Source organism: Choloepus didactylus, chromosome 19 (genome assembly GCF_015220235.1).
Source record: "Choloepus didactylus isolate mChoDid1 chromosome 19, mChoDid1.pri, whole genome shotgun sequence".
NCBI lineage: Eukaryota > Metazoa > Chordata > Mammalia > Pilosa > Megalonychidae > Choloepus > Choloepus didactylus.
In genome coordinates, this window is record NC_051325.1 from 57,232,106 (window position 1) to 57,250,271 (window position 18,166).

General features: G+C 39.4%; 1 pseudogene; it reads right to left on the bottom strand.

Annotated features, from left to right (window-relative positions):
• The window catches only part of LOC119515313, a 131,551-nt pseudogene that overhangs the window by 112,615 nt on the left and 770 nt on the right, over positions 1 to 18,166 (bottom strand).

An 18,166-nucleotide genomic window follows, 5' to 3' on the forward strand; every position in this document is an offset into this window, starting at 1 on the left:
TTATCTTTGATGCAGTCTTGTGTGGGCAGGAAACGTATTGGTGTTGATTGGGTTGCAGACTTTTGATTGGATGTTTCCATGGAGATGTGATCACTCAACCGTGGGCGATGTCTTTCAGTGAATAATTTCCATGGAGGTGTGGCCCTGCCCATTCAGCATGGGCCTTGATTAGTTTACTGGGATGCTATATAAGCTCAAACAGAAGGAGCAAGCTTGCTACAATCAGGAGGGACACTGAAGAATGCACATAAGCTGAGAGAGGCGCTGAAGCTTACTGAGACATTTTGGAGACGGCCTTTGAAAGCAGATTTTTGCTCCGGAGAAGCTAAGAGAAGACAAACGCCCCAAGAACAACTGAGAGTGACATTTTGGAGAGAAGCTGAAGCCTAAAGAGGAACGTCCTGGGAGAAAGCCATTTTGAAACCAGAACTTGGAGCAGAGGCCAGCCAGGTGCCTTCTTAGCTAACAGAGGTTTTCCGGACACCATTGGCCATCCTCCAGTGAAGGTACCTGATTGCTGATGTGTTACCTTGGACGCTTTACGGCCTTAAGACTGTAACTTTCTAACCAAATAAATCCCCTTTATAAAAGCCAATCCACCTCTGGTGTTTTGCATTCCAGCAGCATTAGCAAACTAGGACAGCAGGATACTTGTGGGTGGTGCTGTGCACGTTCTATCACATCCTGTCGGGAGTACCAGGCAGCCAGGACTCCTGTTTTTGTGATGCGATTGATCAGTGGGTTTCAGTGTGTCACTGATCCCTTCGTTACTGGGTTTTTCGTCAACTCTTCACCTGAAGGCATCAGCCCCCCTCGATGATCACTGCCAAGATCAATTATTTCAGCAGGGGTAGGAAAGTGGTAAATTGTCTAATTCTACCAGTCCTTCCGCATGTATTACCTAGAACTCTTCTATGCTGAAAATTTTCCCTGATATGTTGTGGTACCCTAAGGTGCAGTTCACGCAGAGCCAGCAGGAAACAAAATTCTTGATTTTTCCTCTTTATTTACCAGTGTTGCACAAAGTTGAACAATGAGAGTGTCTTTGTTTGGTTGGTTTTTTTTTTAGTTTTTCTATATTATCATGATTATATTTTTAACATATTTGTTTTTCAATCCATTGCCCCACTCCTCTTTAGAGGATAAGTTCTTTTCATCTTGGGTCAAGATGAGCTCCTTCAAATTGGCTCCTGGGTCCTTTTGACATAATTTCAATAGTGTTTTATAGCTTTCTTGGTTTCTGGCACGTGAGAATGTCCCTGACTCATCTTGCACTTTGCCTGCCCGAGACCTGGAAGCAGCCATTCCTCCAAAGAGCCCCAGTCTCCTGTGGAGAAAAATCGCCTTTAAAGACCACAATTTAGGGGCTAGGGTACTAATAACACTGGGCTGGCTCTGTTCTCAGTCTTTTGAGTGGACAGAGAGAAAATATATTTGTTTCTAACATATTTACCTATTTGCTTTGGGCTTAATCATGTTTATCTATATATTCATATTATATACACATATACATTATATGTCAATTTTGACATTTTTTAGCAGATTCAAGCAGAGCGTAGATCTTACCTAACACCATACTTTACTAATGATTCAACAATAAAACAAGTAGCATCAAAGACATAGCATTCTACTTAAGGGATCGCAAAGCATCAGATGCAGCTTCCAAGAATTATTCTTCTCTCTGACACCGGAAGTGTTTCCCTGTCAGAGTAGAGCGAATGCTAAAACAATTTGTGAGGCACAAGTCAGCTCCAGGGAAGCCGTCTGAGTCTAGAGCTTCTTAGTTACATACTCTGTTGTTGTGACCCAACTTCCGTTCTCCAACGAGCCCTGCTCCATGCATTCATAAATTCCAGATTTGTTTATGGTAAGACAAGCCAAGTATATCCTGGTAAATCCACTCAAATGTTTAAAAAGAGGTCTGCTTGGGTTAAATTCCAAGGAGAGAGGCCCAGAGACCCAGGCCAGCTACTAATGCTTTCCTTTCTGGTATCTCAGGGATTTTAATGAGCATCTTTCTTATGCATCAAGGTTGAACACCTTTTCTTATGTTTGCAGTTTTTCCTGTGAACTATTTGTTCATATCTATTGCTTATTTTCCTACATAGTTGCTAAACTTTGCTTTTTTATAGAAGCTCTATGTATTAGAGATTAATTCTTTGATATAAGTTGCAAAATTTCTTCCTGTTTTTTAATTTATATTTTTTACTTTGCTTATGGTGCAAAAGTTTACTTTTAAGTAGTCAGATTCAGCAGTCTATTCCTTTATTGCATCTAGATTTCTAATTATAATGAGAAAGTTTTCTGCACACTCAAAGAGGAATTCATCAATGTTTTCCTCTAATATTTGTATGGTTTCCTTTTTTTTCTTTACATTTAAATCATTGACCATTTGGAAATTATTGTGTGCAATGTGAGGTTTATATTCAGTTTTATCTTTTTAGCATTTAACAGTCCAGTTATCTGAATGTCCATTTTTACCTAATTGAGTTGTGATTCTGAATTCATTGCATACTTAATATGCCTATGCAATTGGATCTATTTCTGGATTTTCCATTCTGATCCATTCTTCTTGAGGTTATGCACCAATTTCACACCATTTTAGTTTTAGAGGATTGATACGTGTGCCAGTATCTGGTAGGGCTAGCTATCCTCCACCCACCATTGTTCTTTTTTTAGAATTTTCCTGACTATTCCTGCTTTTTTTCCCTGCCAAATGAACTTCATCATAAACTTGTCTAACTCCAGGAAAAAAACAAGCAAACCTTATCTTTGTATTTTTACTGTGATAATGTTAAATTTATAAATTAGATTACAGAGAATTGACATTTTGTTATGCTGTTTTCCTTTGATGCTGTCTTTGCTTTTGTTCAAATCAATTTTTGTATCTCTCGGAGTGTTTATTATAGTTTCTTTCTAGTTCTTAAACACTTCTTGTTAAGGTTACATCTAGATATTTTATTGATTCAAACCTTTTTATTTTCTATGGTTTATCATTTTATATATATGTAGAGGTTATTGGTTCAGTATGTTGATTTTATACCTGCTACTTTATTAGATTACCTTTTTGCTTGTAGCAATTTCCCACTGATCTGCTTAGGCTTTCCAGATATATAATTTTGTCATCTGAAAAGAAGGACAGTTTTACCTCTTTCTTTCCAATTCTTATGCCTTCAATTACTTTTTCTTACTGTGCCAGAATGTTCTTAAACTAAAAACTGAAAATAGTCATTTTATCTATCTCATAATTTTGCTGTGTGCATTAAAGGATTTAAAATATGTGTAGTGCTTAAAACATTCCAGAGGTAAACAATTCTTTCTAATATCAAACATTTGTACACCTGAAAATTAGAATTATGGGGGTTAAAATAACTTTCTGAAGAAATCAATGTCTGCAAAATGTTGGTCATTCATATGTCACTTCCATAACTTCTGCTTTATCTGTGTATCACATCATTTCTATTCTTATTTTTCTTTAAATGAAAAAATTCCTCTTTTCCCTTTAAATATATGTGTGTGTGTGTGTGTGTGTGTCTGTATAATGTCACTGGCATAAATGGAGAAACTATTTTTCTGATACTATTAAAATAAAGGTGGGACATGGCAGGTGAACTCACTGACCCCACCCCCACCCATACGTGATACTTGACTCCCAGGGGTATAAATCTCCCTGGCAATATGGGACATGATTCCCGGGGATGAGCCTGGACCCGGCATCATAGGATTGAGAAAATCTTCTTGACCAAAAGGGGGAAGCAAAATGAAACATAATAAAGTTTCGGTGGTTGGGAGATTTCAAATGGAGTCACTCTGGAGGGCATTCTTATGCACTATATAAGGCGCTATATAATTCTTATGCATTCTTATGCGCTATATAAATATCCCTTTTTAGTTTTTAGTGTATTGGAATAGCTAGAAGGAAATACCTGAAACTATGGAACTACAACCCAGTAGCCTTGATTATTGAAGACGACTGCATAACTATGTCCCTTACAGGGTGTGACTGTGTGATTGTGAAAAACTCGTGACTCACACTCCCTTTGTCCAGTATATGGACAGATGAGTAGAAAAATGGGGACAAAAACTAAATGAAAAATAGGGTGGGTTGGTGGGGGGATGGGATGTTTTGGGTACTCTTTTTACTTTTACATTATTTTTATTTTATTTTTGGGGGAGTAAGAAAAATGTTCAAAAGTTTATTCTGGTGATGAATGCACAGCTATATGATGGTACTGTGAATAGTTGATTGTATACTGTGGATGATTATAGGGTATGTGAATATATCTCAATAAAACTGTATTAAAAAATAAAAATGAGAAAATAAAGGTGGGAAACACTAATGAATTTTACTCTAGGGCAGAGTCCTCGTTTCCTGATGTCATACTGTCAAGTCACCTATTTTTAAAGACCTTTTGAGTAGGTTTCACTATCACCTTGATTCTACATTACCATTAGATTAAAAACTCTGTAAGGGTTGGATCTTGAACTTATTCACTGCTCAATAATATCAGTGGAATTAATTAATTAATCAGGTTATTTGCTCTCTTTGCTCCCTTGGTGCCATGTTCTCTGGGTGGAAATGGGAATTGTCACATGTTTTACTGCTATAGTTCATGGTTAGTGTGCATTCTGTGGAAGGAATGACAGAGTTGGGAAACTTCTAGATAAGTCATATAGAAATAAAAGAATTCCATTGGTCTTTGCTATTTGACATTTTTAAGGTCTTGTTCCTCAGAATATTTGATTTTCATACTGGGCCTTGTTCTCATTCACATTTTTTTCCTCACTGCCGGAAGATTCCTTCTGGATTATTTTGAGACATGAAGTTTTAAATTTTTGCAGGGGGTAGTGCTGATGCTATCACAGTATAATTAGAAATTTAGAAAGGTGGGGTAAAATCCAGCTAGGGTATATTTGGCTTTAGTTAGATCTGCAACTTATATAACCAGCAATAATAATTCAGTCCCAAATGCTAAGTGTTCTATAATTAGAAAGGCCCACTTTTATAATTGACTGTTAAAATTATTGTAACTGGTGCTTAATGGGCTTACTCTGGGTATTCGTAAAATCAAGACTATGTAGGCAGCCTGTTTATTCCTTTCAAAGTAAGATTCACAAAAAAAAGTGTTCCTTTAAGAAAATAAGGTCACTTTATGAAGCGTGATTCTCTTATGCTCTACTTTGTTAAATGACATAGTTTTTAAGTTTTCAAAGTGCCATCTGCATTCTATAATTAGAGCAGTATATTTTTCTTCCACACATTTGACAAATTAAGGATCCCAAGGTCTCAAACATAACTTTTCACAGCATGTGCATAATGCTAGAAGCTTCCATATATATCAATTTGAGATGAGGATGGGCCATTAGTAGGAAAAACAAGATTAAAGAAAAAACAAAGAACTAGACCTGGGGTACAGATGTGAGTTAAGGTCATGGCTCAGCCATTTGCTAGTTTAGGGAATTCTCTGGCCATCCTTTTCTCATCTCAAAAATAGTGATAATAGGGAAGGTAGTAAAGCTGTCTGAAAGGAGAGGGATTGGATCAACAGACATTTTATTGAGTGTCTACCATGTACCTGGTCCTTCCTAAGTGTAAGTGAGACAGAGAAATATAGGATGAAGTTCCTATTTACATAGAAGTTTATAGTTTATTCTGTAAGACAGAAAAGTAAAGAGATAATCACATTATAATACAGAGAGGGAGCAAGTGTCCTTCTCTAAAATAGACATGGCTGAATGACTAAAAGATAAGAAGGTGACTGTTTCTTCATTCATTCATTCATTCATTCATATATTCATCATTCAACAAATACTGACTGAGAACTTCATAAATGTCAGGAATTGAAAATACTGGACATTCACCATTGAACAAATCAAAAATGTCCCTGCTCTCATGTGGCATATATGTGTGCCATGAGGAGGGTATGAGGGATATGAAGAAGAATAAAGTAGAGGAAGAAAGTGGAGGATGAGGTAGAGGTAGGAGATCCATCCCCATTTTAGATGTCTGTGGTTGGAGCAGGCCTCTGTGATAAGATGAAGCTTGAGCCAAGACCTACAGGGACTGGAAGACTGGGCCATGAGTCAGCTGAGGGAAGTGTGTTCCAGGCAGGGGGATGTGTGAGCTCCAAGCCCTGGGCTGGTAGTGAATTTGGAGAGTGGCTAGAAATGAGAATGGAGCGTAACTATTTTAGGACATTACAGTCCATGGTAAGAATTTCAGATTTTAATCTATGTGCAAAGGGAAGCAGTTAGGTGGTTTTAGGTAAAGAGCAACACAATCTGACGTGTATTTTTATAAGATCACTCTGGCTACTGCATAGAGCAAAGGTTTAAGCAGGGAGGAAGCTGAACACATTGGACGGGTAACAGATGCTATGAATCCCAAAGGAGAGAGTATTTTTACATGAGGATGTAGGACAATGGCTGGGAAGAGACAATAAGAAGTCAGCAGAATGCTGAGCCACTCCCGGGCCTATGGAAACCAGGATGTGGAAGGAAGTACAACTCTCCTTCAGTGGCCTACCGAAAAGCAACACTCTGAGAGGAGAGTAAGATTTCAACTGGCGCCAGGTATAGAGAGAGGGGTAAGGACAACGAGGTTGAGGACTAGGGGAGATCTTGGTAACTGGGCAACTACTGGTTTTCCAAGGAGAAAGTAAAAGTCTTGGAAGGGAAGGAAGAAGGAGGAGGCAGAGAAGCACAGAACAGCACAGGGGTGAAAAGCTTTTGCAGGAGGAGAGCTGTCCAGAAGGGCTTCCATTTTCAGTAGTGAGAATACGTAGCTGGTATGTAACAACTAACGAGTACAAATTGGGAGTAAAGTTCCAGTGCAGACACGGCAGGTTTTCATATGACACAAAGGAAGGGAGTTTGCAAAGGCCACCTCTAGGCAAATGCTAAGTAAAAATTCCATATTTTTTGAAATTGTCATCTGTCTATATAAACCCTGCAATGTAGCAACCCCTCTTCTAGAAATTTATCTCAAGTAATTAAGAATTTGTGCAAAGATTTAACTACAAATATATAAAATACAGCATCATTTAATTGATTATTTAATTTTTGGAGTTTGTATCCAGCAGTATATATAATAGCAAATCTATTATAGTATGTCATCACAATAGAACATTATGTGTACATTAGCAAAGATATTGTATATGAATATTTAATAATATGAGAAATATTCATGATACGTTATTAAGTGAAAAAGCAACTTAAAAATAATTCCATAATTATTCCATTTACACCGGAGGGCTTTCATTAACTGAGATTTCTTTATCTGAATTCTGTGGTTGAGGAGAAAGTAAAAGTTATTATAGCATAAGATAACTGATCAATAAACTGTCTACTTCAAAAAGTAATCTTTGCTCAAATATCCCTCCCTGCTCAACACCAATGCTTATTGCAGTAGTGTCTTGGCTGAAAGAAAACTTGATTTGGGGCTGGTATAAATATCTGAAAATGATCAGAAAGGAGACCAAACCTATTTATTGGTTATAGAAACAATAAAGAGGGTCCTGCTATTTGCCCATTTCAGTCTCAGGACAGGATTCTGCAACGATGGATATATTCTCACCTTCACGATGGGTGGAGGTGTTTTTTTGTTTTTGTTTTTGGGTTTGTTTGCTTTTTTTAATAAGAAAAAGGAAAAAAAAGGTTTGTTTTCAAATAAGCATTAAAGCACAATGTGATACCTACAGGTAATCCTCAAAGAGATGGGATTTGGTGGACACAGTAATAGAGGCCCTTTCTAGACCCGGCTACTCTCCAGGATTCTCCATGGTTCCAGTACTAGGGACAAGCAAGGAGAAGGGGGGACTTTGGGTGAAGGAAGAGCAAGATGGATAGGAAGCCAGTGGTAGCAGCCTTGGATTGGGATGAGGATTCAGACTTCTGTGTCCTCTTGGACCCCCCTACCCCCATCTCTCCAGACATCGGATATGATATAGGAATTAGGAGCCTAAACTGTGGAGTCAGACTTCAAATTCTTATTAACTAACTGACTGCCCTTGGGCTGTTACTTATTCTCTTTGTTCACCTATCAAATGAGGTTAAAAAATTTACCTGTTTCACCAGATGGATGCTTGTCTTCAATGAGCTGCTATATGTGAAGTGCTTCAAACAGGGTTGGGCACAAACTATGTTGTCTTTCATTTCTGACCCTGTACAATCTTGTATGTCTGTCCTACAAATTTAAGGAAATGGGTGCTTTTCATAGGTTATTAGGGTAGCAGTTGTCTATCTAACAACTCTTCAACCCTTCTTTCTGTTTCTTTACTGTTAGGAACAGAGCTGTACCTGGAAGAAAACAAAGGCTCACCTGGGTGTGGAGAAGAAAAGAAATTTACTTTCATTCTTGCAAGAACGAGCGCACGACCAAAAGAAAATGAAATGGTCGGTGCGTTGAACAAAGGAAAGCAGAGCAATTTATTTCCTAAACCTAACATGCAGGGCCCTCCCCTGTTCCCCCATTTTTCTGAGTACTCCAGAGGTTACAGTTTATCCGAGAGGGCTGACTAACCTGCCTTTGATTATACCTCATATTCCTTCACATTTCAGTGACCTTGGTTGTTACTTGTTTTTACCCAGGTAAGGGGCTGACATTAACTCTAGGCTTACGTCAGAGGCTCTTTCTTTCCCTCTAATCACAGAATCAGTTTGTGCCAGATGTGTTTAGTTTCTATTTCCCCTATTCCCCATCACCTTTATGTGAAAGCTAAACTTAACCCTTTTCTTACACTTACCAATACAGACCATGTTTTTGAGGAAGAAAGCAATGTGCTTTCTGTGTATAAAAGTATACAATTCCCAGCATTCCCTGAAGACAAGGTTAGCCATATGACAATATTCAGGTCAGTGAGATTAAATGGAAGTTACCTGGTGGAACTTCCTGGAAAGAACCTCAAGACTCCAGCCCACAAGTGTTCTTTGCCCTTTCTCCTTTTTCCTGGCTGGAATGTGAACATAATGGCTGGAACAGCAGCAGCTGTGTTGCTATTATGAAGCAACTTTAAGGATGCTATACTCAAGACATAGCAAAACATATAAATAGAAGGAGACTGAGACATCAGTGACCTTACAGAGCTCCATACCAGTTCTGAACTGCCTACCTTCAGGCCTCAAGATAAATAAGAGAAAAATCACCCTATATTTTAACTTCCTGTATTTCTTGCATCTCTTACTCTTTCCAATATGATATGCTTACTAAGATACAATATGAGAATTTGTCTTTTGTTCTAACACATTGTCTTCCCATAACAAAAATCATTTCCTTATTCTTACAACCAACAAATAAATTTGTATTAATTAACACATACTGTCTGCCAAAAACTGTGATAAACATTGCAAGAAATGCAATAATTCTTTCAAATTGTTTTTAAACTGGTAAGACATTAACAATCCAGTATGTAGTTTCACTATATTAATAGGCCAGCATCCACAGTCTAAATATTAAGAAAACTTGTAAAGGACATAGCCAAATTTTCCCTTGGATAATATGGTTATGTATTATCTGCATTTAGTATTTAGTTAGAATCGCACCTAATATATGCTTCTACAGGGCATCACGATGTTTAAAAGCCCCCCTGCCCAAAACAAAACAAAATAAAACTATTTTCAAATGATAAGGAAAAAGCATTTCAGATGATTGTCCCCAGACTAGTTCATATCCTATGGAATACATAAGGATACATAGGAAATGTCACTTTTGAACATTTTTAAATGTCTGGAAAAAGCCAATATCCTCCCCCAAAAATGCCATCTAACCATAAGTCAACAATATAAAGTTTGTTTTTCTACTTGTTTTATGGGCTCTTCTGAGCCTACCATGGTCTTCTTCAGTTGCTGTGATATTTTTAGCTTCCATGAGGAGCCCAAGTCCTTGTGGGCGTAGTTGAGTTTGATTAAAAACCGCCCCATCTTCAGGGGATTTTCTGCTAAATTCACAAGGATTTTCTTTAAAGCTGAAAGGATCCCCTTAATACTGCATTTATTTAGCTTGAACATTACAAAAATGTTAAGACATAATATTGTTCAAAAATCAGTGGATTTCTACAAATAAATATGAATTCAGGAAAGGCCTAAGGACTGTTATTTTCAGAGCACAGTTTTGCTTTGAGATGTACAATGGTTACAAACCTTGGCTTCTTTTATATCCTGATGTTATAAGCATGACACTCATTCATTCACTCATTCATTCAACAGTCTAGCTGGATTCTCAGCTCTGTTCTTAGTGTAAAAGTTATAGCAGTTAACAAGGCAGAACTAACATCCTAATGAGAGATGAAAAACAAAAATAAAAATTTCTAAGTACATAAAAATAATAATTTCAGGTATTTCTGTGACAGAAAGGGAATAAAGGAATGGAGTAATTGGTAAGGACAAATCTTGATACAGTGATCAGAGAGAAGTCTCTCTAAGGAAGTGCATTTGAGCATAGATCTAAATTATAAGCAGTAGAGAACTATGCAGAGATTCAGGGAGAGAGCATTCCGTACAGCAGTAATAGCAGGTGCAAATGCCTGATGCAGGAATGCACTTGAATTGTTCAAGGGGCATAGTGAGAAAGGGAAAAATTTATGAATTGGGCTAGAAAGATGCACAGGGACCAAATGACATAGGGTCTTCTAAGCCACAATTAGAAGTTGGGGTGTTATTTTATTCTGTTGGAGGGTTAGGAGCAGGAAGACATCATCTGATTTCTTAAATGTTATTCTGGCTGCTGTGTAGAAGTGAATCAAAATAGAGCAAGAGTGGACATAGGGAGACTGGTTGGGGGACTGGAATAGTCATTTAGGAAAGAGATTGTGGTGGTTTGAACTAGGGAGGAAGCCATGAAGATTGTTTACTTACTGTGGTTAGACACCGTACTCATGCTTCCAAGATATTAAAATCCATAGCACTTTGAAAAGGTACTGTGTTGGTTTGTATATATTATGTCCCCAGAAAAAGCCACATTCTTTAATGCAATCTTGTGGGGGTCAAATTGATTAATCTTTTTGATTAGGGTGTGACCTCTTGATTGAATGTTTCCATGGAGATTTGGCCCTGCCCATTCAGAATGGTCCTTGATTAGTTTACTGGAGTCCTTTAAAAAAGTCTCCAGACCCAGATGCTTGCTGATGCTTTGAGATGCTAGATCAGAGTTTGGTCCAGAGAAGCTAAGAGATGAAATTGCCCCAGGATATGATAAGCCAAGACCCAGATGTTTGCTGACACTTAGAGATGGTTGGAGATGTGGACAGAAGGAAGTTTGGAGATGCTAAGCTAAGAGATGAAACCCAGAGTCTGCCCTGGAGAAGCTAAGAGAGACCCAGAGACATTTTGGAGAAAGCCATTTTGAAACACAACCTGGGAGCAAATGAACAGCAGATGCCAGTCTTGTGCCTTTCCCACTGACAGAGGTGCTCCATACACCATCTGCCATTCTTCAGTGATGGTATCATCTGTTGATGCCTTAGCTTGGACTGTTGGAACTGTAAACTTGTAACTTAATAAACCCCCTTTATAAAAGCCAATCCATTTCTGGTATTTTGCATAATGGCAACTCTAGCAAACCAGAAAAGGTGCTATTATTATCTCCCTTTCATATTAGAAAATTGAGGCTCAGAGAGGTTAAAAAAAGTTGCACATAGTCATAGAGTTGGTGAATGACTACACTAGATTGGTCTGAGTTCAAAGAGTTTGTTCCTAAGTGCTACGTTATCATGACTCCAAGGAGAGAGGGGCTATGATTTTTCACTGGAGGGATAATGTGGCCACAGCTCTTAGAAAGTGGAGTATCTGACTCTCACCAAAGGGGACATTTAGTCCCAGAGGCCTGTCAAGGACTATGAAGAGTCTTGCAAGCTACCAGCTCCACGGATGCTGGCAGAAGACACAAGCCTCTTGGGTCAGAGACAAAGGACTTTATTATAGCATAGCAAGCAACATGAGCCTCAAGTTTGCATCATTTCTCCTGGCTCTCAATTCCCACAGTGGAGGAGGTGAGGGGGCTTCGTGCAGAGGGGCCCAGGTGAGTTTGCATTATACCTGAGGAACACTGAGCTTGGGGAATCAACCACTTTTTGGGTGGGTGGGGGGGTCTGATAGTTTCAGGTATTTACTTCTAGCTATTCCAATACATTAAAACCTAAAAAGTGTTATCTATATAGTGCATAAGAATGTCCACCAGAGTGACCTCTCGACTCCATTTGAATTCTCTTTCATTTCATTTCGCATCCCCCTTTTGGTCAAGAAGATGTTCTCAATCCCACAAAGCCGGGTCCAGATTCATCCCCGGGAGTCATATCCTGCGTTGCCAGGGAGATTTACACTCCTGGGAGTTAGGTTCCACGTAGGGGGGAGGGCAGCGAGTTCACCTGTCGAGATGGCTCAGTTAGAGAGAGAGAGGGCCACATCTGAGCAACAAAGAGGGATTCAGGGAGAGACTCTTAGGCACAATTATAAGCAGGCCTAGCTTCTGCTGTGCAGTTTTCGCAAGTCCCATGATAGAGGGTTCAGCATATCAACCCACCAGTCCTCAGTGTTTGTGAGAACATCAGCAACCATCCAGGTGAGGAAGACCAACACCTCTGCATTCTCCCCCAGCTCTTCAGGGGAGGCTCTGCATGTGTTTTTTTCATTGTTTCTTTTTTTAAATTAACTTTCTCCAAAAATTAAAATAACAGACAATAAAAAACCATTTCAAACAAAACCAAAACAAAGGAACAAGAAAACAAATATCCTAGAATAACTACATCACTTCCAACATGTTCCTATTCTACGCCAAGAAAATATACAGAGTATAACCTAGGAAAGGAATAAGAAAAACAGATAACCTAAGATAAATACATTTCTGTGAACTTGTTGCTACCATACCCACGAGAAATTAACAAACTGTAGTCATTCCTGAGCGTTCACAGAGTGTCAAATTTACTCACAATAACTTATCTGTTCTTGTTAGATTATCATTCCCCCTTCACTAATTGCTATCTGTCACTAGGTCTCAACCGCTTTTAGAGTAAGTGGTAAGCAAGCCTGCTGATTGTCTAGGGAGAGATGTGACCTCATCCCTCAAATCGTTTGCCACATACACAACCCTGAGCAATGGCCTGGGTCAAGAGCAGTCAGCGAGAATGTGCAGGAAGGCCCAGGACCTTCCAAGTCCTTCAGGTTACCCCAAAGGGAACAGGGCCATCTTTGTAAGAGCTACTTCCTCAGGATTGCCCCAGTTTACACTCTCACATTGTTTAAAAAAGAGCAGTAGAGTGTGTAAGAAATCACACTAGCAGTGTAAGAGTTATAAATGCTTTTAGCCACAAGTGAGAGAATACTCGCTCACTTGTTAGGATCTGAAAAGAAACATTTTGCTTTCTCACATAAAATGAAGTCTAGAGAAAGGTGATTTGCTGGTGATGATTCAGTGGCTCAAAAATATCAGGGCCTCAGATCAGCATCTCATCAATTCTCTAAAACCCTACAGGAAGGCTCTGACTCTTCAAGCTTGGTGTCAGGCCTGGAGTGGGTTAGATCCTCCAAAATGACATGCTCAAGTCCTAACCCCACTGTCTGTGAATGTGACCTTATCAGGAAATGGATTCTCTGCAGATGTAATCAAGTAAGATGAGGTCTTATGGGATTAGGGTGGGCCCTAGATCCAGTGACTGGTGTCTCTACAAGAGAAAGGGGAGGGAGATTGGGACACAGAGACACAAAGGAGGCAGGCAAGGAAGAAATCCACATGGAAAGGGAGGTGACCTTGGAGGGGTGCAGCTACAAGTCAGGGAACGCCAAGGATTCCTGGGAACCCCCAGAAGCTAGCAGCGGAGAGGAAGGATTCTTCCCTCGAGCCTTCTAAGGTAGTGTGGCCCTGCCGATACCTTAGTTTCAGACTGCTGGCCTCCAGAATTGGGAGAGAATAGCATTTCTGCTGTTTTAAGCCATGCAGTTTGTGGTGATGTGCTCTATCAGCCCTAGAAAATTAACACCGTGTCCTAACACAATAATTGCAAAAGCAAGGAAGGGTGCAGAGCGTTTCTCCTCCAATATCTTCACCTTATGAGGGATGAAAACTCTTTCCCAGGGGACCCCATTGGATTTCTGCAGACATCTCATCAGCCGCACCTGGGACCCCTGAGCATCCCTGCATCAGTTTCTGCTCCTCTTATTCTTGAGAGACATTTGCCAGACATTTAATAAAATTGAGTTCCTGTGATTGAAGAAAAAAAGAGTTTGGGCATTTGGGTTGGCAAATTTCTACTACAATTACTCTCTGGCATTTAGACAAGGCACTGGTCAAGAAGGATGAAGCAAAACACCATAATAACTAAGGCAAGTAGTGGCTTTAGAGATGCTTACCCAGGGCTGACAACAAGGAGGGATTCTGTCATCTACACCAGCCTGGTTTGGCGATGGATTCAGAGCCTGTCAATTAAATTGGCAAAGAACTCCACTTCAGTGAACTTTAAATAAAGAGCACAAAAGAGGACAAATGGGGATTATTTTATCTTCTGACCCAAACCTTGCGCGTTCCTGAGTCACTGAATAAAGGGGGAGAAGGTCTTCTTGGGCATATGTTGTCAATGGGCCAAAAGCAGAAGGAAGTAGAGAGAAAGCTGTTTGTGTGCCTGGAACCTGTCACAAAAATCCCAAACAAGCAAAATGAATGCTTCCTTTCTCGGTGGGTAGCACAGTCTCCAAGATTCAGCACAGTCTGTTTGCTTGCAGGTTTAGTCAGCGTTATTTTCCTTCTTTTAATAATATTCACCATATTGACAGTAATTTGCAGGTTTTTAAGTTCTGCATATGTTCCTACCGAAATAATCCTTTTTTGCTTCCCTGAGACCTTGCCCAAGAAACCACCTAAGCAAAGCAAAAACAAAAACAAAACACAACAAAAAAACAGAGATTACACATTAATAGGAAAGGTCTTGGGAAATTTCTCCAGAATTTTGCACATATTGAAATACCAATGGCAACATTAGGGAATTTATTGTTGAGAAGGAGAGTCATAATCAGGGGATATTTTTCACTGAGAATTATTTTATACAATTAGGTCTGTAATATATATTTTTAAAGGTTTGTAAAAGAACTTCTTATTCATTTTACTTGCCAAACACAGCACATTTATCACACAAAGAGCCTATTATTGTAATTTATTAGCGGTCCTAAGTGTGCCTAGAACCACGAATGTGTTACAGTAGGGATGGCTGTGTGTGTTTGCAAATGTATGTGTTCGTATTCATATATAGGAAATCTCAAAAGGACGTCAAGGATCAGCAGCTTTCCAACCCTGGGGCATAAAAATCCCCCAAGAGCCCACACCCACAACTGCTGTCACCACCCACATCACCCACACACCTGACCCCAAACCCACAGCTGGTTGATAAGTTAACCATCCCCAGGCTCACCTTTGCACACATTTGCTTTAAACTAACCAATCCTTGGCACCCGCAGGCAATGGACTGACCTTCACCCTTTATTGTGCCAAATTAAAGGCACAAGCCCACGGGTTTTTCTTGCCAGCCTGTGTGCTCCCCACCTGCTGGTTGAGCCCCCCAGCCAACTGTGCTTCCCTTCCACCCCCCATGGCGCCTTTCTCTCTCCCTGGGACCCGTGAGTGACAAACTACTTTTCTCATGCATTGTGGCCTCGGTTTCCCATTGTGTCGCACCTGACCTCCACCCAGACCCAAATTTAAAATCCATAACTAATCCAAAACACTCCATATACGTGACTGGTTCAGATAGTTTTTACTAAATCAATGTCAACTGGCCAAAGTAATAGTGTATTTTCAACTAGAGAGTTATCAGTGTGGATCTGATGGAGCCTGGTAGTTTGGAATGTGACTCTGAGATTCCAATTATGAACCTACTACCTGACCTTGAGAAAGTTACTTGATTTCTCTGAGCCTCAGTTTCTTTGTCTATCAATTGAGTTAACAACAGTAATAGCCATAGTAATAATAATTGCAGTAGTATATTGATGATGATAGGATACCATCTAATAGTTATTGAGTGACAGACACTGTTCTAAGCATTTCTTATGTAATCACTTATTTAATATTAATTGGGTTGTTATGAGCATAAGATGAGACTTGCATGCCTAACATAGTGCTTTATACATTGTAAACCTTTAAAAACAATATATAGCCAGAATAATATTAATTGATTGAATGAATAGGGCAAGTAAGTCAGGCAAAATGGACAGACCAATTCTACATCTAGACCCAGCCAAAGAGCTCCAGTCTGTATTAGTTGTTTGTTTAATTTTATTTTATTTTAAAGGTAATGCAAAGGTCTTCTGGGCAAAAGATCTTCAAAGTATATCCTACCCTGCCAGAATTCACAAAAATATATTAACAGCAAAGGATTCCTCATCTAGATTCTTTTAAACCAATATCTGAAAGACTTCCACATGTTTGAATGTAGATCTAGAATTTCTAGCTAGAACCTTAAGAGTTTAATTAAATATTTGCACAACAGATTTTTTTTTAACTTTGGTTTTATTACCACACAATCATCCATGGTGTACAATCAACTGTTCACAGCACGATCATATAGTTATGCGTTCATCACCACAATCCATTTCTGAACATTTTCCTTACATCAGAAAGAATCAGAATAAGAATAAAAAATAAAAGTAAAAAAAGAACACCCAAACCATCCCCCCCATCCCACCCTATTTGTCATTTAGTTTTTGTCCCCATTTTTCTACTCATCCATCCATACACTAGATAAAGGGAGAGTGATCCACAAGTTTTTCACAATCACACTGTCACTGCTTGTAATCTACATTATTATACAATCATCTTCAGGAGTCCAGACTACTGGGTTGGAGTTTAGTAGTTTCAGGTATTTACTTCTAGCTATTCCAATACATTAAAACCTAAGAGGTGTTATCTATATAGTCTATAAGAATGTCCACCAGCGTGACCTCTCGACTCCATTTGAAATCTCTCAGCCACTGAAAGTATTTCATCTCATTTTGCATCCCCGTTTTGGTCAAGAAGATGTTCTCAGTCCCCTGATACCAGGTCCAGATTCATCCCCGGGAGTCATATCCTGCGTTGCCAAGGAGATTTACACCCCTGGGAGTCGGGTCTCACATAGTGGGGAGGGCAGTGAGATCACCTGCCTAAGTGGCTCAGTTAGAGAGAGAGAGAGGGCCACATCTGAGCAACAAAGAGGTACTCAGGGGGAGACTCTTAGGCACAATTATATGCAAGTTTAGCCTCTCCTTTGCAGTAACGAGCTTCATAAGGGCAAGTCCCATGATAGAGGGCTCGGCACATCAAACCGCCAGTCCCAATGTTTTGCACAACAGATTTTTAAAAGAATGTTTTGGGAAGAGAGTTGTACCACCTGCTGCGATTCAGATCAGCTGATCACCCAGTTGGCTTTTTCCTTTTCTGTGTCTAGTACACACCACCACGGAACAACATCTCACTGCTGATGCCAAGCGGGCACATGGGGAAATGATTGTGCCTCCTGGTTTCAGCAGAGTTGCTAAGTCCTTCCCTGTTGACTTTTTAATAATGGACACAGAACACTGGCTACCACCTTTCAATCATTTATTAATTTATCCATTCATTCATCCATTCAAAGAGCACCCAGAGCTGTCTTTGAAGAAAGGAAATCATATCACATTTCTTAAACGTTTAAAACTTCAGCAGTTTCTTATGGCAAGCAGCAGAAAAGTAGATTCCTTAGCTTGTCCCAGTTCCAGCCTTTCTTTGCATCACTCTCTCTGCCTCTCTGCTCCAGCCACACGAGCCAAATTCTCTCAGCCTCGAGGCCTCCGCTCTGCCCAGCATGCTTTTCTCTACCTTTCCATGACTGGCTCAGCTCACATAGTCCCTGCCAGAGAGGCCTTTATTATCCAACCAACTTGAATAGCTTCTTCTCTTGCAGTACCTAAAACAGTGCCAAGCACATAATCGGTGCTATTAGGTAATTAGTTTAACTCATTAGTTTATTATGCTTCTACTACATGCTAATTTTTCTCTTTTAAAAAAGATAAGTTTTATTAAATCCATGGAGGTTTTATGAGTTTTCAGGTGATTTCTTGAAAGAAAGGGAAAGACAGTTCTGTCTAATATTCAGAACACTATATTCAACTTTGAATGGTTCTAGGAACCAGGCAGATGAACACTGTTTGAAGCCAACCTAATATGAGAGAAAAGTGA